Below are 23,923 nucleotides of genomic sequence, written 5' to 3' on the forward strand. Positions count from 1 at the left end.
CTGCTATCGAGGCACATATGATCCACTCCTCGGGGGAGGGGTTGGCACTCGACGTCGATCATCACGATCGAATCGGTGATCATACTGCTCATTCCTTCTGTACTGATCACACCGGTCTCCACGTCCCTCACGACTCGGAGGCGATCTTGGGCTGTGAGCCGACTGGACTATATCCGCTGCAACGGATCGACTGTGGATCCTGTTCCACGACTGAGAAATAGCGGAATTCTGGTCTCTCGCTGCCCGGAGCAACGCTCTGATTTGCAACAAGCCTCTGCCAACCTCTGACTGGGAGGGCTGAATCGACTCTGCTATACGGGCCGCAGCCGCCAAATTCCGAATCGGAGTACGATATACCTGCGGGTGCAGAAAGAGTTGACGTCGACTGGATTCTGGAGCCCGTTGACGCGCTCGCTCGTCGAGTATTCGCTGGAGATTCTCCAGTCGAGTGCGCTTGGCCAAGTTAGCCAAGCTTGCGTCCTCCAAGGCTCGGGCCTCGGGGGTTTCTCCAACGATAGGAGTGTGGAGTGCATCCATGTTCCGGTGGTGAAGCTCCTCCCGCTGCAATGACGTGAGAGGCTCGGGGAGATACTCCTCATGAGGATGCGACGGGTCGCCCACATCCGCGCCTCCGTCAGCGCGGGGGAAACCGGGAGGACTGCGTGGCCCATCGATCACCAGAACCTCTGCAACTGGGTCACTGCTGTCGCATTCGAATGCAGTCTCTGCGGAGCCAGTCGACAGGTCGAATAGGCCGTAGAGGGATTCGTCGGGCTCGATTGCCGCGACTTGTGGGGTGGCCGACTAGCGGGCCACCGCATGCCTCACCCACCTCTGAAGCCTCGACCGACCGGAGTGCTTGCGCCGGCGAGAAACAGGGCGAGGAGATGCCACAGGAGCCGACCGATACTGAGTCGACGGCTGCCGCAGGAGGACACCACAGATGCATGCGCGAAAGTGCATCGCCCCAAGGACGGGGAGCGCGTCGACGTCGAGTGGAGCCTCCTGAAGCCAAGCAAAGTCGTCGGCGATGAACGTGAGCGCGCCGAGACGGATCTCGCGGCCCTCCACCAAAGCTCCGCCCGAAACCATGATCAAAGAGATCGGAAAAAATCGCAACTTCTCCAACTAGGCGCTAAGACTCCTCGCCCCAAGGTGGGCGCCAACTGTCGTGGTTCTAACTCTGACAGTGATGTAGGGGGGTGTGTATGGAGAGGCTAGATCTTTGCTATGGAGGAGTTGTAAGCACATGAGGATTACGAGTTCAGGCCCTTCTCGGAGGAAGTAACAGCCCTACGTCTCGGTGCCCGGAGGGGGTCAACTGAATTATGTGTGTATGAATAACAGGGGTGCAAACCCTTGATACTGAGGAGGGGGTGGCTTATATAGAGTTCGCCAGGCCCCTCCAGCCCTCAGTAATGCAGGGTTTAAAGTACATTAAGACTGGGGGTTACTGGTAACGCCCCTAATAAAGTGTTATGATGACCATAAAAGCTACTTAATGACCGACCGTTTGCGTGCAGGGTGACTTTAGATCTTCTGGCAGTCGAGTGGTTGGATCTTGGTCGAGTGATTGCTTCGTGATCGAGTGTCTTGAATCCGTCGAGTGGGATACCTCCAAGTCGATTGAAAGGTGACTTCTTCTAGGGATGTCCTTGGGTAGGGTACTTAGGACAGGTCCATGCCCCTACCCTAGGTACATATCTTCATCACTGAGTTGGCGCATGTACTCGGGATGGTGACAGACTTTCTTTGGGCCAACCAAACGCTACTCCGTGACTGGGTAGTTACGAAGGTAGGTTTTGGGCTTGTCCAGACCCATTGCGAGACATGTTCGAGCAAGATGGGATTTTCCCCTCCGATCAGGAGAGATATACTCTCGGCCCCTCGCGTGATCCGACCAGTGTATGCATGGCCATGCGACAAGGATTATGAGATAATATGGTTTGTGGTCAGCATCACTGGAAAGAGAAAGAGGTCGGGCTAGCACAAGGATGACAGACTCGCCTTGAGCCCGACGACATATATTGTGTGTCAAAAGGAATGGAAGTATGATGTACATGTTCGCCTAACCAGCTTCATAGTCTTCTTGGTGTTCGGCATGCCTTGCTAGGGGTCGGTACCAACCGTGCAGTTCAGAGATGATCCAAACTGCAACCAAGCCGGCTTGAACCTAAGTGGTCGTGCGCTTAAGGGAAGGAACCTACGAGGTCGGGTCCGGGAACACTAGTCGGATGTGATCCGAGTTGTATTCGGACTGTGGCAGAGTAGACTTACGGGCTTTAGGGTCCGTGCGAGGCCCAAGTGCTGAGGCCGCGACGGATGCCTATATAAAGTTGGGTGCGGCACACTCATGCGGTTGATCGCTTCGGCGCTGTCACTAGGGTTTGCATGTGTTGAGAATAGACACCTCCACTCGCTGTCGGTTCTGTGATCTGACCTAGCAGTCCGCCGCACGACGTTCCTCCTGCACGCACGGATACCGTTAGAGGCGGCGCACTTGCGCCGCTCCGGCGAACTTGTACGAGGGATCTGGCGACCGGCTGTTTGAGGCATATCGGGCGAGGAGGAGACGATCCACGCGGACGCGTTGCACCAACTCTTCTTCCGCTGCACGGCACTGCGCGTCTAGTGGTAACGAACCGTGATCCATCTCCCGTAGCATGTTCTGGGTTGTTCTGCATGTAGGGAAATTTTAATTTGCCGTCAACGCACCCTACCGTAGAACCCAACACTATGCTCCAGCACCACCTTTCCACCATCAATCCACCAAAGCAGGAGTAGGGTTTTACGCCTCACGACGGCCCGAACCTGGGTAAAATTGCCTGCGTGATCTCTCTCGTGCTGCCCCACGCTCGTCTGCTCTTTGTGCAGCGCGACGTCCCCCTGCCGAACCAGCACAGGGCCTTTTGGTCCCATAGGTGGCCGCGGTTTCCCATGACAACCATGCAAGACAACATCAATGACAAAACAATCAAGAGGAGCATGAGGAGCAAGTGGTTCAAGACCGTCCACGGCAAGAGCATCACCACCATCGCCAACAACATAATGAAGATCAATGCTACAACAAGCTCAAGTTCACCATGCCTAAGTTCTCCGAAAGCAACGATCCCGAAGACTACCTTTCTTGGGCATTGAAGGTCAACAAGATGTTTCGCTTATACAACTATGAAGAAGAAAAGAAGATTGCCATGGCATCACTTGAGTTCCAAGACAATGTACTCATTTGGTGGGAGCAAGTCATTGAGCGACGAGATGCAAAAGGTGACCCACACATCACAACATGGAACCAAATGAAGGATGCCATGCGAGAGTGCTTTGTGCCAACATATTATAGTCGAGATCTCTTCAAGAAGTTGCAACTCCTCAAGCAAGGCACCAAGTCTATTGACGAGTATTACAAAGAAATGGAAATTGCCATGATTCGGCCAATGTCACAAAAGATGAGGAGCAAACCATGGCACGATTCTTGAATGGACTCAACCATCCCATCAAGAAGATTGCGGATTTCCAACTATATTTGAATGTCCTCGAGCTAGTACACCAAGCTACCAAGGCAGAGCAACAAGTGCAAGAGGACTACAAGTATGCCAAGTACTCTTCCAAGACCTATGGTTCATACAATCAAGATTCAATGACTATGACGCCTTCTACCCTGATGAAATCTACATCAAGTAACGACGATAAGTCAAGTTACAAGAAAACTTCGACATCTTCAAGCCGTCCTCCTACTACAAGCAACTTCAAGCCGAGAGCTTCATCATCATCTACTCCAATGGATGAGATAGTCAAGGCGAGTTCCATCAAATGCTTCACATGTCAAGGCCGAGGCGACAAGATATTCGAGTTCCCCACTCAGCTCACCATGATAGCCAACGATGACGACATCTATGACTCAATGAGTGAGGAAGAAATGGAAGTCGTTGAGCATGTGGCCATGCATCGGCGAGTGAATGAAGACGAATATGACCAAGTGTTTGTTGACAATGATTCGAGCCCCGCTCTCGTTGTCTCCAAGGTCATGACACATCAACACCAACAAGACAAATACCAATGCTGCCACATCTTCCACACTAAAGCGGGCTTCAATGGATGTTCCGTGAAGGTCATCATCGATGGAGGAAGTTGCCACAATTTGGCAAGTGAAGATCTTTGTTCTAAGCTACAATTGGTCAAGATGAAGCATCCTCATCCCTACAAGGTCCAATGGCTTAGTGCCTCTAGAACCATTCAAGTGGAGGACACCATTCAAGTCTCCTTCAAGATTGGAGCATACGAAGACACATTGGAGTGTGATGTGTTTCCCATGTCCGTTTGCCACCTCCTACTTGGACGAATCTCAGGACCCTGATCCTAAGTCAAACTGATCTAGCATGTAACACATCATATCATTCCCATGGCTACAACCTTACCTTGACCGGGACCCTACAAGACCCTATTTGAGTACAGACAACTACAAAAGAAAAATGCTGACAAGCCTGACTATCTACAAGACCCTCCATAGGAACAATGCCTTTGTTTGGGATTCCCAAGCTAATCATTGAAGCCCACATAGAACAACTAGTGAGATGAAAGTCTCCTCTACAAAAACATAAATCAAGCAAACATGAGTACAATTGTACTCAGAAAGACTTACACCAGAACTATCCACATATGCACCAGTATCAACAAAGGGTGGTGGAGTTTAGCTGCAGCAAGCCAACATATGAATACACCACTATGGATCTACTCCTGTCTCCCTATGAGAAGGCCATCCATAGCACTCATGCTTATCTTGCGCATTTTAGAATATCCACTTCCAGTTATCTATGAACCATATAAGCTTTCCAAGTAGTCCATATCCGCAGACGCGACTATTCGAATAGATCATTGATAACCCTGCAGGGATGTACTTCTTCACACATGTTTCCACCACTTAGCGTCTGCACATGACATGTTCTCGGCAGACTTCAAGCGAAAGTCGATGTGGGTGTAGACCACGACCTAACTAACCACACAAGTCTCTAGTCTAGGTTCATCGCCTATTTGAATTCCGTCGGCAAGGAAGTCCAGCCGAGGTTTCCACTATGGCCTCAAACAATGTGTGCAAGGTTCCCAAGACCACCAAACGGGTGCCTCCGTACACCGTGACCGAGTGTCTATATTGCATCATAGCACACCCCTAGGGTCAGCACTACGCATGTCCTCCAACACATATCCTGGACAGAGGACATGGCGATTAATAAGTCGAGCGGGGTCATATTTCAGGGCCCAATGTGTCACAACCTTATTTTTGGCCCTTTCTTTTTCTTTTTGATTTTTTCAGGTTTTTGCTTGAGTTTTCTTTTTCCGTGGCTTTGTGGTCTGGAAACAGAAGAAGATGACCTCTTCTTTGCTTCTAGAGTGGCTTTTCAACCTCAAATGCTTCCCTAGACCTTTCCATTTTCATCCTAGCCCAAATCCCAATATTCTTTTTATTGGGAATATTCCTTTTCTATTAAAGGAATGACCCTGTTACCCTAGGTTGTGAAGCAACCTATATTTTCATCACTCCTAAAAATCCCAAATAATTCTCATAAATTGTTTGGGTCATATATTCCTCAAATGTGGAAAAATATTTCATTGGCCATGTTTCCCATCACCCTCAAATAATTCATTTCCTATTCTGTCCTAAATGGCACATTGTGAAGCAAGTGCTATTTTCCTTTTCCCAATTGCCCTCAAACTTCTTGGACACATTTGCATGTCCAAATAATTGCCTCATGACAAATTTGAACTTAATTTGCCTAGTAAATATTCCTGAGCAATTTTTCAATGTTCTTGTCTGAGGGAATTGGTTGTGAAGGAAGTACTAGCTAGGTTAATCCAATTGAGTTGAATATTTGCATGGTCTTTCATATCATCAAATAAAAGCTCTGCACAAGATTTAATCTCATGCAATGCATCTATGTGTCCTGAGCATCAATTCTTTGGTTCTGTCCAAATTTTCAGTTAATGAAGCAAGTATATTTTTCCTTGCTCCATTATGTCTGAAAATTTTCCTAGGACTTCTCCTACCCATTTAACCTATATCCACCAAATTTGGTCATATTTTGTTTAGCCATTTTCCTTTAGGAATTTTTCTAAAATTCTGTCCAGAGAGGTGCTGTATGAAGGAAGTACCATTTTGGTTTGGCCAAATGGCATAAAAGTTTGACAGCACTCTCATATGCCCAAATCACCTTGTCTTGCCCAATTTCAGCTCAAGTGGCATCTCCATTTGAGAGCATCATCATGATCTTCATTCTGGACCAGATTACTTAGTTGTAAAGCAACTATATTAATTAGTGGTCCATTTCCATCCAAAATTCACAGGATCGTAGTCCTTCCTATCCTACTCGTCCCAGACAACACCATTTGACCCAATCAAGTCCCTGTTGATCACCAGTGCTCATCCAAAACTGATACAACAAACTTCAGACGATCCCTCATTCATCTCCTTGGCTCCTTTTGTTGATCCATCAACTCCCTCAGCCCTCTATTATGCAGGGACTAGTCATTAGACAACTCGCGGCAGTCTCTTGCGTCCCCTCCTTGCCGGGCATAGTGGTAACAGCGTCGTTTGCATGCGCTCTGGCAGCATTGGTCGCGTACAGAGCGTCGTTTTTCTTGGGCACGACTTGTGGTCGTCGCGTTCGCTCGGCCGTGCATGTCTAGTGTGTTTCCCGCGTCGTCGCCATCCCCCTGGACCACTCTCCCCCTCCCAAAGCCTCCTCGCTACCGCTCATCGCCGTGCGCCCACGGGCAAACTGTAGCCGACCGGCTCTGTTCGCGCCGCGGCGGCTTCCCTCTCTTGTCCACGAGCTCCGCTCGTCTCCATGACCTCCGCGGCTTGTCCGTTCCCTCCTTCGTTGCCTACCTTCGAGCCCATGCACGAGCACACGCGTTCGCGGCGCCGGCCACGCGTCCGCGGTGACACACGAGCCCAACCGCCTCGCCCCTCCTATAAGTAGCTCACCACGCGGCCTCCCAAGCACTCCAAGCTCCTCCTTGTCCTCCCAGAAGTCTCTCCGAGCCCTTCGTTCGCCTCCAAGAGCTCTCTGCTCCTCCTATGGTCGCCATGGCCGCCAGCCTGCTCCTCCTAAATCGGACCAAGCCGAGCCCTCCCTCTCCCTTCTGCCTCCTGCAGAGGACTCCCTACACCACCGCAACAATCACCAGCTCCTAGTTTCCTCTCTGGAGCTATCGTGGTGCCGCGCCCAAACCCACCCGCCGCCGCCGTCCGCCATGTTCAAGCTCGTCTTCCCTCCCATCATCATTGGAGTCCGTATGTGGGTGGGATGGATGCGCCTCATCCTCGCGGTCACTCCGGTGGTCCGAGCTCCACTGGAGGTGGCCGGGGCCGCACGGAGCCTTGCCGGCGACGAGCCCCTGCTCTGCTCCATTAGGCGAGCGCGGGATGGGGAAGAAGGCCCTGGCCAGGTGGGACCCATGCCCCGCGGACCCGACTTGCCAGCCACCCAGCGTGTTGATCCGCCCGGTCCACGTGGATAAGTGGCCGCGCGTTTCATGAAATACGCTTTCACCATATCGAAAGTGTATTTTCTCTCTGCTTCAGCTCCAATTACGTTTTCCTTATTCTGAAAGCGTATTCCTCTCTGTTTCAGCCCAGAATATGTTTTCTTCGTCAGAAAGCGTATTTCTAAGTTTGCGCATTTGTCTTATCCACTCAGGGACCCGACTATGAATATTATTTTTACAGAAAAGTCCCTGATATTCAACACCTCATATCTCCGCAACCGTAACTCCATTGAGGTGAATCCAATGCTCACTTCTTCATCTTGTCGAGCCCGAACTTTTTGCCCTTGCCCCAAATCATCCCCCTCCGACAGAGTATCCTTTCCGGTGATTCTTTCCGCACTTCTTCCTGGATCCTTCTTCACCCCAGGGAAGCCACAACCACCATTTGCATCATAGCCATGCAGAAGCATTCGTTTCCAACTTGAATCTTTAATAACTGTTTGATTGTTTTTGCTACTGCTGTCGGTATTTCGGTTATGCTTATGGATCGGTGTTTACCGTCTTGCTTTGTTTTCTTGCACTCTGTTATTATGTTCTTCATGCTAGTATTACTTTAATATTGGCAATGCTTGGTAGTAGTCCATGTTGGGATGGTCCTCGGTGCATGACTATCGTCTGTTCCGAGTATCGCCATTATGCATGTTTCTTTACATCGAGTTGGTTAAATGCTTGCATGGTACTTTATCGTTATGTTATTGCATGGTATTTATTGTTGATGCTTGTGGTCATGTTATGCTACGAGTAGTGTTCTAGTTGTGTTATTCATGCTCGTCAGTATGCCATGCCCATCTGGATAAATGATTAAATGTTGTTGTTATGCTCGTTGATTATGTGCACCTCCATGCTTATGTTTGATATCATGTTCATGCATTGTAGTTGCATCCTGGTATTTTTATCATGGCTCAGCATATTGCATTCGAGTTTAACCGGATTAAATTGAACTTGAACAACTGTTGGCTGAGTCATGGTGCCACCATATCGATCTGACAAGTGCAACCATGCTTACCCTATGAGGGGGTCCTAACTGGGTCTATTGTCATGCCTCTCCCTGGTGCCTCCCGCGAGGGAAGGTTATGCGCGGGCGCTACCCTGATCAGGTAGGACGGCATAAGCCTTGTGTGCCAGTTGTTGAGTATGGATCCTTGTCCCCGTTTGGGACCGTTTTGCCACGACGGTGGCCGTTGGTGCCATTGGTAGGCACGGGGCCACCCAGGACTTAGCCCAAAGGGGTGTTGGTTGGAGTGACCGGGAGGGTGTCATGGTAGTAGGACGGTTTTATCGGAACGCTTTGGTCCACCCGAATGGGAGTGCGAGGCCAGGATTCCGTGGTGTGGGTATAGTGTGCTAACCTCTGCAGTGTCTGTGTGTGTGTGTTAAATCTATCGATAGTCGCGCCCGCGGATATGGGCCCAGTTCATAGTTGGTCACACTATGGGTCAACAGTAATAATAATAATAATAATTTTCTTAATAACAACCCTGGTTCGATGATGAAATAAGTTGGTTGATCTTTACTGTGATCACGAGAGAATCACTGTGGTATCGTGGATACCGAGTTGTGGATTTTTTGGTATTATGTGAGAGTCAAGGGTAAAGGTCAAGGTCCTTGTGGTCATAAATGATTACTATGGTATGGTTAATACCAAGCTTGATTGGATCCTGAGATGATCGTGTGATGTCCGTGATGGTAAGTTTGCATAGGTGATGGTTACAATGTAACCCGAACAGAGTAAGTTGGTGCATGATAGTTTCATCATGTTGCATGCTAGTATTATCATGTTCATATGTTCATGCCATGCTCTTATTGTTCTAGGTGTATCATCTTGTTCATGCTATGATTTATCTAATATTACCATGTTAAACCTGGTTAACTTGTAATTCCCATGCTCTTGTTTGTCTTGATTGCTTTGGTTGTTGTGAGCTTGCAAGTACATTCAATGTACTGACCTAGCGTGTCATGCCAGTTTGCAGGTTATGCCGGATATGATTGCTTGTTTGCCGTGGATCCCTTGTTTGCGTGCTAGGATAAGCATTCTGGCCAGAGTCCCTGCGGAGTGGAGTTCATCACCGCCGCCGTTGTTCTGCTGCCAGTAGTCATTCTGCTGCGTTGAGTTATTCTGCTGTTTACATAGAGCAACCGTGGTCGGCGTAGTGTCGCCGTGCCGTTGAAATCCCCTTGTATCCAATATAACTTGTAATAAAGTGCTGGTTTGTTCTATGCTAAGCAGTGCCGTAATCCAGAAGACTTCTCCTCGATCTCTGGGCTGGAATACGGGGTGTTCCGGTTTTTCTGAGCTGGGGTGCCACACAATGTGTGGTAATAACTGTCTTGGATCACAAACACCAAACTTAGTTCCTGAGGACGGTTTCAATGAGACAGCCCACCATGTACTCCTGCATGTCCTCTCATTGCTACCTTTACGAAATTGTGTTCACACACTTAGCTCTCAATAGTAGGACATGTTCACCACGGTTCCAATCCATCCTAAATGAATCAGACCTAACACAACTCTAAGAATAGAAGACATAACAAGCAAGCATGAACGAGTAGGCACACCATGGCTCAACCAACGCCTTCTCATGCTAGTGGGTTTTTACTAATTGATGTGGTAAAGAGAGGTCATGTAGAGGAATGGGTTCAACTAACGCAACATGTAACAGTTGAATCATTGTTGTCCTAATGTAGAAAAAGAGAGCAAGAGCGAGAGAGTGGGATTGTATCAGAATGCTCAAAGGGGGTTTGCTTGCCTGGAACATCTGAAGAAAACGTCTATCGAGAGGGAACAAACACAGGTAATAGATAAGGAACACAATCAATGCAATGCAACAATATGATGCATGATCATGACATGGCAATATGTTTTGATTTTGGCTAATGCAGCTAGTAACAATTTAAATGGAGCTAGTTTGAACATAAGATTCAAATTCAAACTCCATATAAGACATTTCAAATGCCATTTATTCGAGTTGTCATATACAACAACTTTAACTTGTTCAAACATGCATGAAAATGCCATAAATAGATTCTTCATTTTTGTGATAATTTTTCATATATAAATCATTTTCATTGGAGTTACAATTTATTTTACATGATTCTTAGAAGTTGAGGTAATTTTCTGAAATTAATAAATCATTTCCGATTTATATTAAATCCAGAAAACGGTTATGACAACAACCTCGTGTCACCACTCCGTTAGCAAGCCAACGGGGTCAGCCAGGTCATCCTGACTAGTGGACCCACTGGTTAGTGGCTCAACTAATTAACGGGGTTAATTAGCATTAAGTGAATCCTAAGTAAAACTATTAGTAGGCCTGGGCCCACATGTCAGTGGGTCGGTTGGTTGATTAAGTTTAATTTAAAACTTATCCAAAAGTTAGCGGGGCTGGGGCCTGTGTGTCAGTGGCTGTGGGGATTTAATTAATTGGTGATTACCCCCCAATGATGGAGCCACGCCATCGTCACCAGACTTAGGCCGGCGATGAGCAAATGGATGGCGGACGCTCGTCGGACTGGCACTACAAGCGGTTAGCTGATGAGCAGAGACCACCAGAGGATAGCTCGCACTCATCCGCATCCAGGGGATGCTCTAGGAGGTTGTGTGGTCGCTAGAGCTAACGGCAACAACAATGGAGGCGGTGGCCGGAGTTCAGGCGTGCTCGGGATCAACACTATGGTGCACCATGGGACGAACTGGTGGTTTAGTTCGACTCCTAGGAGCATTTTGAGGGTGTTGACGCGCTCAGACTTGAGCTACCGCGGCTGCAGCAACGACGACGACGAGGCATGCGGCGGCGAGCTTACGGGCACGGAAGGTAAGCTAGCTAGAGGATGACCGCGTGAGAGAGAGAGAGAGAGGTGAGGCAAAATGAAGAGGGGCTCATGGCGAGGTTGATGAAGTGCTCGGCTAGCTCGAAGATGCATGGGATCCGGTGTGTCGGCGACGACGATCACCGGAAAGATGTGGGGAGGATGACGACGATGGAGGCTTCACAGGGCCTCCGGGCTCGTGTGGTTCGGTGTAGAGGTGCGCGGCAGCGTGGCGGAGCTCGTGGGCTGGCTGGCTGGGCGTTGGGTGGTCGGTGGCCGTGGTGGTCGGTGATGGTGGCAACGGGCGCACTCGGATGGGTGAGAGAGAGAGGGGTCCATACAAGGGGAGAGAGAGCATTGAGAGGGGGGAAAGATCCACGGGTCTGGGTGTCTCCCTAGGGTGGCTGGAAGAGACAAGCATCATGCTGGAGCAGGAAGTGGAGTCGTCGGCCGCACGTGTGCAGGCACGCAGCTGCTTCTCCTCTTGGCAGGAGGAAGAAGACAGTGTCACCCCTGTGGGCTGGGCCAGAACAGGAGTTGGGCCTGGTAGGTAAGTTAGGTAAGGCCTTTCCTTTGTCTGTTTTGTTTTATATTTTTATTTTTTTGCCCCTAATGAAAAATTCACAATGAATTCAAACTAGTGCCAAAATAGTCTAAACGATTTTATGTGACTTTTATGGACATTTCCAAATGCACAACAATATTTCAGGGTTAGTTGAAATTATATTCTAATTATATGAATATAATTCAAATTCAAATAGCTATTGATTTAAATTCAGAGTCCCAAAATTAAATCCTTAAAATGTTCAATATTTTTGGTTTGGACCAAAACCCTTGCCAAAATTATCAAAACTCAATGAAGGGATTTTTTTGGAAACGAATGAGATTTTTGGGTTCTTTGCCCTTATTGAAATAATTTCTGAGGCTTTATATAATCGTCAATTCAATTTGCTTTGAATTTAACATGATGCATGGCTGCATATGCAATTATTTACAAGCAAAATTTCTAGGGCTATGATAACTCACCCCCACAAAACAAGAATCTCGTCCTAAGATTTAAGACGTATGGTATGAGGAAGAGGAGACACAAGACTGGCACGGTCTTCATGATCAAATTTGCACCTCTCGAAAAAGATGATTCATTGCATCGTATTGATCTTGACATGAGAAATTCACCCGACATGAGAACGAGAAACAAAGGGAAACTCTAAAAGAATCTATCTTCTCAAAGATCAAGCAACTCAAGATCAACTCACGGAGTGGACATAAGAACATCTCTTGAGTTGGGACACAAACACATATTAGTAGTGATGGAAAGAAGTAAAATATGAAGGTTTAATTGGTAGGCAACAATTCCACGCATAAGAAGATGGTGAAGGGTTTCAAAGTAGCAAGGAGTTATTTGCCATGATTCCATAACGGCGCACCTTATGGGAGGTGACTCATAGAATTATCCCTTTAAGTGGCAAAAAGAATTACTTTTGATACAAAGATCATTAGAACTCTTTATACAAGACTAAGGAAAATCACAACGATCATTTGAAGGAATTCAAAAGAATGGCATACTTAGTTTGGAAAGGAGACTATGGTTATAGAACGATCGGCAACGGAAGGCACATTCCAACCGATATCGAGGATATAACCTAGTGTCTGAGCGTGTTTTCAAGAACTTGAGCATTTCCATATTCATCAGGGTTTTACCAACATCTATGCCAATGATCCTGGCAACACTTCATACTACCATGATGAACAATGATGGAGGACACGGATACAAAGGAAGAAGAACATGTTCTCACATTTTACCTTGACTAGGCCAAGGAAACAAAATCTGGATGATCGACCAAGAGTCATTTAGCACTCTACTTCTAGTGTTCTCCTTGATGTACTAGCTACCACGATCATACTTAAGAGCATTAACATGGCCATCAAGTATAGGTCGAACTTCGTGAGCGGAAAAATCCATAAGGAACTATCTGATTCAGGGTCCGCAAACCCAGGAAAGGTTCGAACTTGGGGCGTGTGCGAACAACTCAACCTCTCCAGCCAACCAGCTCATCAACCCATGGCCTATCTCAATGGACAATGAAGAAGCTGAACACGGAAGTTTACCCAGGTTCGAGCCACCTTGCGGTGTAAAACCCTACTCCTGCTTTGTGGTGGATTGGCCGCACGAGTGGCTGAGGATGAAATAGTACAAGGGATGAACAACCTCGCGAGGTCTATGGGGGAATGAGTCGACCCTCTCTATGGTGGTGGCTAACCTATATTTATTGAGGCCTCAGTCCTCTTACCCCAAAACATAGGCGGGAAGGGATCCCATAGAGGCCAATTTGAAAGGGGACAAGTAGTACATCTTATCCTGATGAAAGGTGGTCTTTGCCTGCAAAGCTTGTGGTCGTGACACTACGGTGGGCTCGGTGATGATATCCGTCCTGCCGTCCTGGCGGTCTTGGTCTCGTTGCACCGGAATGGAAACCTTTGGCTGAGTCCTCGGGAACCCACGCCTGTCCTTGCCTCCTTAGCACCAAAGAGGAAACTACCTCTTCTGCAACCTGGTCATGGTCGTCATGGCTTGCGTCATCGCAACCTCATGAGGTCCGGTACCTGCATAGAAATATCCGCTCCTCAAGAGGTCGCATGGGAGGCCACTCCCTCCAGAGGTCTTGGCGTTGTCCCCCTCGCGAGGGTCTTGTTTTGGCGGTCTCATAGATGGGTCGTACCAGGCCATCGATGGAGTCACGCCATGGTCCGCAGGCAGGCAAGTCTGGGTATCCTAGTTCCCAGAACACTGACAGTAGCCCCCGGGCCCAAGGCACGCTCAGACTTGGCTTCAAGGCGAAGCCAAAGGCCAAGGGAGAAGCACCATAAGCCCTAATCGCATGCGGGCTAGCCATTAGTGCAGGATGATGCTAACGTGACACTACGATCAGAGACCCTTCGACGAAACTACGTGCAATGCAATAATCACAAACGGTGGTGTGAAAGAACCGTCAAAAAAGGTGATAAACATTTGCGATGGCGAAGCCATCAATCATGGTTCAGATTTTAGTTGTGTGTGGAATGCAGGGCATATGGTTCAGTTCAATGAATTGTTTGCGATGAGTGGAACAAAAGAAATGGGCAGCCAGATGAAGGCGTATGCTATATACAGCATACGGTTCACTCGGATGAACTATTTGTGATGAGGAGGAACAATATAAACATGCAGCTAGATAAAGGTGTGTGTGATTGAGGGCATACACTTCAGAAGGATTAACTGTTTGCGATTAGGCAACAGAAGAGAAACGGGTCAGCCAGATCAAAATGTCTGCGATTGATGGCACAAACTTCACACGGATGAACTATTTGTGATTAGCCACAACAAACTGAAATAGTAAGATAGATGAACGTGTGTGCCCTAGACGGGCACACACATTCCAATTAAAAGAAGCATGCGCGATGGTAATAACGAGCACACATGATTGTTGGAACGAGACGTGTGCTGACATTGCCTATTGTGGTGCACCCTATGGTGCAAACGCCACATACGCGGCCGAGAAGGCGTACATGCCCACATTATGTCCTTCGGGAATAGTGCCGCACTTATAAACGTTAGTAAATTTTGATCCTGCGTCCCATCACATTCAAATTGCAAACCTGTTCACAGTGATCAAAACCTAAATTGTTTCCCACTTATCAGCATATTAGTACTCGGTTATAAATACTACTACTCCAAGATGATTGCACATTCCTCCTCAACTCCTCATCCACAAAAACAAACAAGTCATTCATCATCGTTCCCTTGCATCTACCATGGCCAGCGTGAGTTCTGGGTCGAGAGATTGCCACCAGGGAGATGCAAGCATGGAAGTGGAAGCATGAGAGATGCCTCGCCTCGCCGTGAATGTAGCCGGCATGTCCCGCTTGCTGCCGTAGTAGCACTGAGGTCCCGCCGCGCCGCCGAAGAAGCACCGAGGTCGCACCACGCCATCAATGTAGCAGACTGTTCTGGCCGCGCCGCAGAAGCATAAGAGATGTCCCGCCGCACCACAAATGCAGCAGAGATGTCCTCCTGCGCCGCGGCGGCCTGGGAAAATGTCTCGCAGGCAGGCGAGGACTCTTATAGGCGCATGCATGTGATCATCCATAGCCAGATGGATCAGATCTTCGGTTGGGCGAGGTTGTAGGACGACATGAAAGCCTCTTTTGAACAAGCTACTGGCATCATCCGACAACTAAATGAGAGCAATGCGAAGCTCCTGGCCGAGCGCGACCTGCTAAGGGCGATGAACGTGGGAAGTGCGAAGCAGCAGGAGGAGACCACTGCCTTGTTGAAGAGGATCGGCGTCATCACTAAGAAACTTATGGACGAGAATGCCATGTTGTGCATCGAGCGCAGAAGGCTGGTGGAGGAATCCGTGGATGCTCTCAAGAAGCATCTTGAGGACAAGAAAGAGCTCATCGCCGCTCACCGCGGAGACTAGTTCCCGCGGCCTGCAGCAACGCATCAAGAAAGCATAGATCAGCCAAATCATCGTCTTCCTTCTTCTTTTGCCCTTGTGTATTTCGGGTGTTGCCGCATGTGGATTTTTTCAATTATGTTCCTAAATATGTAAGACAATTATTATCCACTGTCACCGTCCTTATAATCATCATGCTTGCTATAAGTCGCAGTTGATGCTATATAGGTCCGTCAGATCTTACATCAAGATCCATGCAAAACTTTCTTTTAAGATTTCCATTTTCTCTCTTAAATCTCAGTCCAGTGAGAGAACAGGGGCTCGAGCGCCATTAATGGAGACGTTGGGAGGGAGGTGCACGGCGGGTAGAGATCAAAGGGCTCTGCTCCTGATGAGCACGCGCATGGGTCTGATCGCATGCCTCCCGTACACAAATAGCTACCCCGAACGACACCTCCTAGCCAATAAAAAAAAGGGGACGCCTGGCGGCACGTAATTGATAAGTAGAACGCCTATGGTTTCAATAATACTTGTGTTTCCGATTTGTAACGTGACAACACTTGTTCCAAAATGACTTTGTTTATTGATAACGTGTGCGCCTTGACAAATAGGACAGAAAAATTACCATGGCATGTTGCTGCCATGTCATGACACCATGCCAAGTTTCATGATTTTCAAGCGTGTTTTGGATTTACAGGAATTAAAAAACCAAGTTTCTCAATCTTTCCGGCCACGCCACGACGCCCAGTTGTTTGAATTTCATTCCCATTTCTTCTATGGGACCTAGAAATTCACCCAAGGACACACATGTGATTTTTCAACCAACTTTGGTGCACTGGAGCATGTGCTTGTAGTTAAAATTTCAATTATGCACATTAAATGCCCAGAAACTAAATTGATGTATTAAAAAGGCCAAACGTACTCGGAATAATTCCAAAATTTAGCACGATACTTCTATTTGGTCTAACCTTCCTTTGTAAAAAAATTAAGGCTGGAGAAATTTTGCGCACGGAGGTGACACGTTCCCTCTCGGAACCACGAGCCTTCTTGAGGAAAGCTCCGGTTTGCAACAAGCTTACACCAAAGCTTGTCCCAATTCGGCCTAAAAATTTACCGCACCATGTTGGTGTCATGTCATGACACCATGCAAAGTTTCATGATTTTCTGGCGTGTTTTGGATTTACAAGAATTAAAAAACCAAGTTTCTCAATCTTACCAGCGGAGCCACGACGCCCAGATGTCTGAATTCCCATTTCTTGCATGGGACATAGAAATTCACCCAAGGACACACATGTGATTTTTCAACCAACTTTGGTGCACTGGAGCATGTGCATGTAGTTCAAATTTGAATTATGCACATTAAGTGCCCAAAAACTCAATTAGTATATAAAAAAGCCAAACGAACCCGGAATAATTCCAAAATTTAGCACGATACTTCTATTTGGTGTAATCTTCCTTTGTAAAAAAATTAAGGCGGGAGAAGGCAGTGTACGTATGTCGTTTCTAACACGGAGGTGACACGCTCCCTTTCGGAACCACGAGCCTTCCTGAGGGGAGCTCCGGTTTGCAAGAAGTTTACTCCAAAGCTTGTGCCAATTTGGCCAAAATATTTATCGCAACTGTTGGTGCCATGTCATGACACCATGCCAAGTTTCATGATTTTCAGGCGTGTTTTGGATTAACAAGAATTAAAAAACCAAGTTTCTCAATATATCCGGCAGAGCCACGATGCCCAGATGTTTGAATTTCATTCCCATTTCTTGCATGTGACCTATAAATTCACCCAAAGACACACATGTGATTTGTCAACAAACTTTGGTGCACTGGAGCATGTGCTTGTAGTTCAAATTTGAATCATGCACATTAAATGCCCAAAAACAAAATTAATGCATAAAAATGCCAAACAAACCCGGAATAATTCCAAATTTAAACACGACACTCATGTACAAGTTGCATGTTCAGTGTACGTAAATGTTCTAGCAATTCAAACTACATCCTTTCCCTCCGTAACACTATTTTGTCTTTCAAACATAATGAAAAAATCAGGTATACCACAAACAGCTTACTAGAAAGAATCATGTGGGATGCGATATAAAATATCTTGGCTTACGCGGGAAGCTTCATCGTCTATAGTCCACCGCCCCCGCTTGAACCACACTTGCGCGCCAGTTTCTCGTGGCACCGAGCAAAATTTATTTGCCACAACGGAAATATCTATCTCCCCGCCCCCTCCCTCCCACAAAAAGCCACATTTCCACTGTTCCTCCTTGCTCTCCAAGTTCAAACCTTCACTTCTGCTTACTGGCAGCTTAGCCTCCTTGCCGGCTGCCCTTCTTCTTGCAGCGCCGCCTCCTCGCCGGCGACCCTTCTTCTTGTAGCGCCGCCTCCTTGCCGGCGACCCTTCTTCTTGCTTCACGGCCTCCTCGCCGCCGACCCTTCTTCTTGCTGCGTGGCCTCGTCGATATGGTTAGGTAATCCACACCCGACCCACACCATCCTCCTCCTTTCCTGTCCCACATGCCCCGATCGACAATGGTACACCTTCTGCCGAAATCACTGTCCCCCTCCTCCAATTAAGCGCCGCCCATAGCCATTTTGCACACAGTATAACGTGGAGCTTAGTAGCATGTGGCCACACGCGCGCACAAGGTCGCTATGGCTGCCATGCGTGCCGACCACCAGATCTTGGAGGAGCACCTCGTCTTTGAGGCCACCTTCAACACCGCCATGTGGTTGTCTACTTTAAAATATAGTTCGTGCTGTTTTCTCGAGGCCACCGCTAGTGCCTTCTTGTGATTTGTCCTCTGTAATGTTAATATGCAGTATGATGTTCAATTAACAGTTTGGACCTGTGAAATGTATTGTTCAGTTAACACTTTGGTCCAACAATTGCTACATTTTGTAGTACTGTTCTCAAGTGTTCTTTGTTTTGTTAACTGCTTTATCTTCTAGTACATGTTTCTATTCTGCAATGTCATGCTTAGTTAACTATTTTGGTTCATTTCGTCGGATGTCCATTTAATTGTTTGGTTCAGTTCTGCAATTTGATTTTCATTTGCTGTGGGTACAATTTTGTATTGTTATGTATGTGACACCAATTGAATTTGGCTGTACCCAATACATATTCTACTGATAGTATGATAACTCTCAGTTAACTTGATCAAGATCTTCCTTATGTTTGTTGCAGGGAAACAATGGGAAACACTACGGTTTACCATCTAGGTTTGTTCAAGCATGGTCCTTTGGCTAATAGCACATTATTGTGTAGTTGCAGGAATCATTCTAATATTTAGGTATCTTACAATTTGGTCTTGCACATGTAGGTCCTGCTGTCAGAGGCCTAGACCCACTGTTCGACCCATTTTGCATATGGGGAAATGAGATGTCCATGAAGATCAGTCAAGTCAAGAAACTTAGAAATATTGTTAGGATGAAGAAACTTGCGACGAATAACAACAAGATCTTTGTTTGTACAATGAGGAAGACATCAGTCAACTGTAGGATGGTACTAAGTCTTTTACCTTGTTTTTACCCCTTGCGCCATTTTGAAATTTATAACAGCGATTCATGCATATATTTGTTTTTAGTACTTTTCAAAGCAGTTCATCGATGATTACCTCTCAAACCACCTGCATGGTCAAGAGGCGAGGAAGGTATTCATTCAACACCCACGGCACAATATTGAAGTCTTGCTGAAGAGGACGAAGGTTGGGCGGGCAATTAACCATAGCCACTGGCCCAAAGTTGCAAGCACATTCAACATCACTAAAGGCTCAATATTTACAGCTTCTGCAGTTTCCCAAATGAGATCAATCTGTCTATTTACCATGTATGATGCTATTTTCCAAAGGTTTTTGATGTCGCATGTGAAACTTGGTGCTGTTGTGTAATGGCTTAACTGATTTCCAGAGCTATCTGATGTAATTGGATTATGAAATCCTCGTTGTTGTTATACCAATATGAAATATCTGGTGTGTTTTATAAGAAATATCAATTTGATTAGTACATGGATTATCAATAATAGGGTAATTACACTACTTATTGGGGTTTTCTATTGCAGACGGTTACTCAGACAGCATGTGGGCGATGAACTCAAACAACCCGCACGGTTTCTAGAAAGTAGGTGTGTTCGATTAACTAACGGTCACATACGGCGTCCGGCAGTGAACAGTTTGCGTTAGGCCACCTTGCACAAACTTCTCCACCGAAAGAACTGTGTGTGATATACATATGAATGGAAATGATTTTCTGGGATTCACCGTGTGGGATGTACATATGAACAGAAACAATTGGGTTTCGATGCCCCGCCAGATCGCACACGAGCTCATTTTGTGTGCCAGGAGGGCCTATCCCCGATGGTTTCTGGGTCGTGTGGGAAGGACCCCCATACCGCCCACACTCACTTGGCGACGGTTCCAAATGCCGTCGTGGAAAGGGGTTAAAAACCTTTTGTATAGCACATCGTTGTACCAATGGTGGCACTTGATGGGATGTGGGCGACGCTGCCTGAGCCGCGATCCTCAGGGGGCCTTTTTTCCTTTTGTTTTATTCCCGTGCAAAAATCATGAAGGTCCCCACGGCGGCATGTAAAAACCGTGATGCTCGCACTTTAATGTTATCATTTCCAATCAATGTTGTGTTTGCGTCTCTCGCTTTGGCATGGTTCCCCCCTTTCATTCTCACCGTAGCTTAGTGCTCTACGCCGACAGGACCCAGTCACCAGGCAAGCTTCGGCCGTCGCTGGTATGCCAGGTTGGGATGCCATGGTCAAGTCTAGGAGGTGAGCGGCCCGAGGTCTGGTAAGAGCCCCTGAGGCGCGATGCTCAGGAGGTCCCCTTTGGCGCGCAAGCGGCTCCCGAAGGACTGAAAAGGAAATTTCCTTGCCTGGGCAAAATCACGAGATACAAAATGCTGATTACGAGGTTCACGCCTGCGTGTGTGAGGTGACTTATCTTGGCGAGCCTACGGTGGTTCCTTTGCCGCAAGGGCGAGCTTCTTGTATGACATTAGGCTACGCCCCTCTCCTGATGGCGCTCCCCCCTCGCAGGGCCCCTTCCCGACTCCATCTCTTCCGCTTGTCAAGGTGCTCTACGTCCTCGGGACCCGGTTCTCAAGTGAGGCTCAGCCACTGCTGGTATGCCAGGTCTGATGCCATGGTCAAGGCCTGGAGGTGAGGGCTCGAGATCCGGTAGGAGCCCAGAGGCGCGGTGCTTAAGGGCCCCCCTTTAACATGCAAGCGACTTGTGCAAGGAAAGAGTGTCTGGCTCTGAGGGGGTGCCTAGGAGGAGGTGTGCCCCTTGGCATGTAGCGCTGCGTCCTTCCATGGCGACGAGGTGTTGGAGAGGCCACTCGTGGTCCTACCTCCATAGGCTCCTGCGAGTTAGCCGTAAAAAATAACATGCTGTCGCGCTTGATATCCTGCCGGTGATCTTTCCACGAGAAGACAAAGGCACTAAGGACCCGGTGAGTTGACGTGCGCAGGGCCGACCACAAGCCAGAGCTTGGTCTCTTAGGTTTATCAGCATTGCAGGGACAGACCCGAGCACAGGCGTCATGCCAGTAGCCCCCATCGCGGGACGAGCGAGAGGCGGGTTAGTAATGCGCAGAGACCGCGAAGGGCAACTCCATGGATAACGAGTCGACATGCATAACGTTACACTACAAAAAAATACACTTCCGTGATGATACGTGTTTGTCATAGTAGGTCATGTTTTCTGCCATGCATGTACATCCATGATGATTTTATGACAGAATCAAGATAGTCATACCTGTGCTGTCGTAGAAGTGTTCCATGACAATACCAAAATTATCATCACGGAAGGGTCCACTTCCATGACGACAAATGGTGTGTCATGGAAGTGCTTTCGTCAAAGGTAACAGGCATGAGGCATCCACCGTAAAGGGTCTTCGTTAAACTATTGGGTTCGGTTTTTGATCCGATAACCCGTTAACAACCCAGACCAATGGGGATTTTCCACATGTAAAATTTTCATTGGCCGAAGGAAACACGTGTCAGCTCGTCATCGGATCAGATAGCCCCCTATGATATGTCGACACGTGCGACGGCCCAACACTGGCCCATTTAGCTTACAAAGGCTAGCCCATTTGACTTGGTCAAAAGCTAGCAGGCCGGCCCATGAAAAGCCTGTTAATAGTCTATTCGCATATAGCCCATTTTACTGCCCGATAACTCACGGACCGTTAGGGCCTTCCTGGAATCAGCACAACAGCGTCATGTGTGCTGTCAAATATAACACCAGCCCATTTCATTTTTGGCCCATGTATGGCCTATGACGTCTTTCAGCCCATATGAGGCCTTTCATATCTTTAGGCCCTTTAGTGGCCGACGGTGACTCTGGCCCATAATGAATAGTAAATTTCTTTGTACCCATTTAACGTCCCATGATTCAAATGGGCCATTTCAAGCCCGTGTTAGCTTTCGGTCTACAGATGGCCTATATGTTCTTGGGCTCCTTTCCGGCCCTGGATTACTTCCGGCCCATTACTGGCATGTTCCCCTAATGGGCCAAATTCGGCCCACGGTTAGAATCAGCCCGTTAGTGGCCTGTTAACCCGATGCACCGTTTCCAGCCCTTCCTATATTCTTGCCCATTAACGACCCGCTATGCCTATGATAGAATTAAGCATTTGATGTCTTCCATCCTGTTAACGGCCCATTACCGTGCTGGCCCAATAACAATTACGCCCATTTACGGCCCATGTGGACCCATTTATCCGACGGCCCGAGGCCCACTGATTCTACAGCCCGTTGGAGGCCCATTTATCCAACGGCCTGTAGGAGGCCCATGTATCTTACGGCCTGTAGCAGGCTCAAGGTTACCATGGTCTGTATATGGCCCATGGTTGTTTCGGCAACTAGAAAATCAAGGAAAAATAAGACTAGGAAATAAATAAGCCAGAAACTAACGCTAGGTTATTAAGGTGATTGACAGATTACATCCGCTGGGCATCAAAGTTCGCCACCAGTGCAAATATAGGGAACACCCTACACTATACAAAAATTGCTTGCTATTTTCTTCAGCCAGCGGTTGCACGTTAAGAACAGATTTTGTATCACAACAAAGAAAATTACAACCATAAAACAAAAGGAAGGTTGGCATAAAAGTTAATAGTCCGGCAGAAAAATGCACCACCAGAAGTTCAGAAGCTGAGTTCATTTGACCTGACTATTACGTTTTCATGTTGTAGTGTCCGATGGAGCACCATAACCTTCGCCTTAATTTCTCCTAGGCTCCTGAACAACATAGCAAATGTCTGATAGTCTGGTTTCAAAACCATGCATATCTTGACGATATCGAACAATGGTTGTTGTTGTTTCACAAAGGGTCTTTGTTAGGGAATGGACTTGTGTCTGGAGCACAGATATAACATTATTTTGAGCTTGCGTATCTTGATCATGAGGCAGTTTGAACGAGATTGCCTCAACAACCAACCTAGTATTACGCACGTACGTACTGTTAGTGGACATGTATTGACCCACTGCAGCAAGAGGTGACATTGCGGCTATAGTTGCCTCATCACCTTCAGAAAGGTGGCGGTTCCACCATTTGTTCCATAGCTTGCTGAAAAGTTTATTTTTTGCATTAGTAGTACCAGAATAGAAGATATTAAGGAGGCAGCAAAACCAAACAAAATAGCTTTGGTCTATATACAGAACTTATTCTGGTGAACCCATGTAAAATATTAGTTGTATTTTACTACAAAGTACATAATAAAACCAGGTTCCAAACATATGACCATGTACCATGGCTAATGTATTGTCTATTTCTTCACATTGTATTGACAGCTAAGGATAAAGAGATAAAGTTTATAATACGGTAAGCATAGTATGACATCGTTCATATCACAAAACAATTGAGAATAGACAAACATGCAATTGTAACGTTGTGTGGGCAAGCCCAGCATGGAACTAGATTACAGATCAAGATCAAAGGAACATCACTCCTCTCTTTTGAACCTTGTAAGGTGCAATGATACGGTAAGACAATTGTGTATAAAATTGAAAAGAGTAATAGACATTGGCTGCAAACCGTGCAATTCAATGCACAAGTCAGAGTAAGTAGTAGTTAAAAGGCATGAGGATTAGGGACTTACAATAGCGGCTTTGACTGATGTAG

This window comes from Triticum aestivum, chromosome 2A (assembly GCF_018294505.1).
Source record: "Triticum aestivum cultivar Chinese Spring chromosome 2A, IWGSC CS RefSeq v2.1, whole genome shotgun sequence".
Classification (NCBI taxonomy): Eukaryota; Viridiplantae; Streptophyta; class Magnoliopsida; order Poales; family Poaceae; genus Triticum; species Triticum aestivum.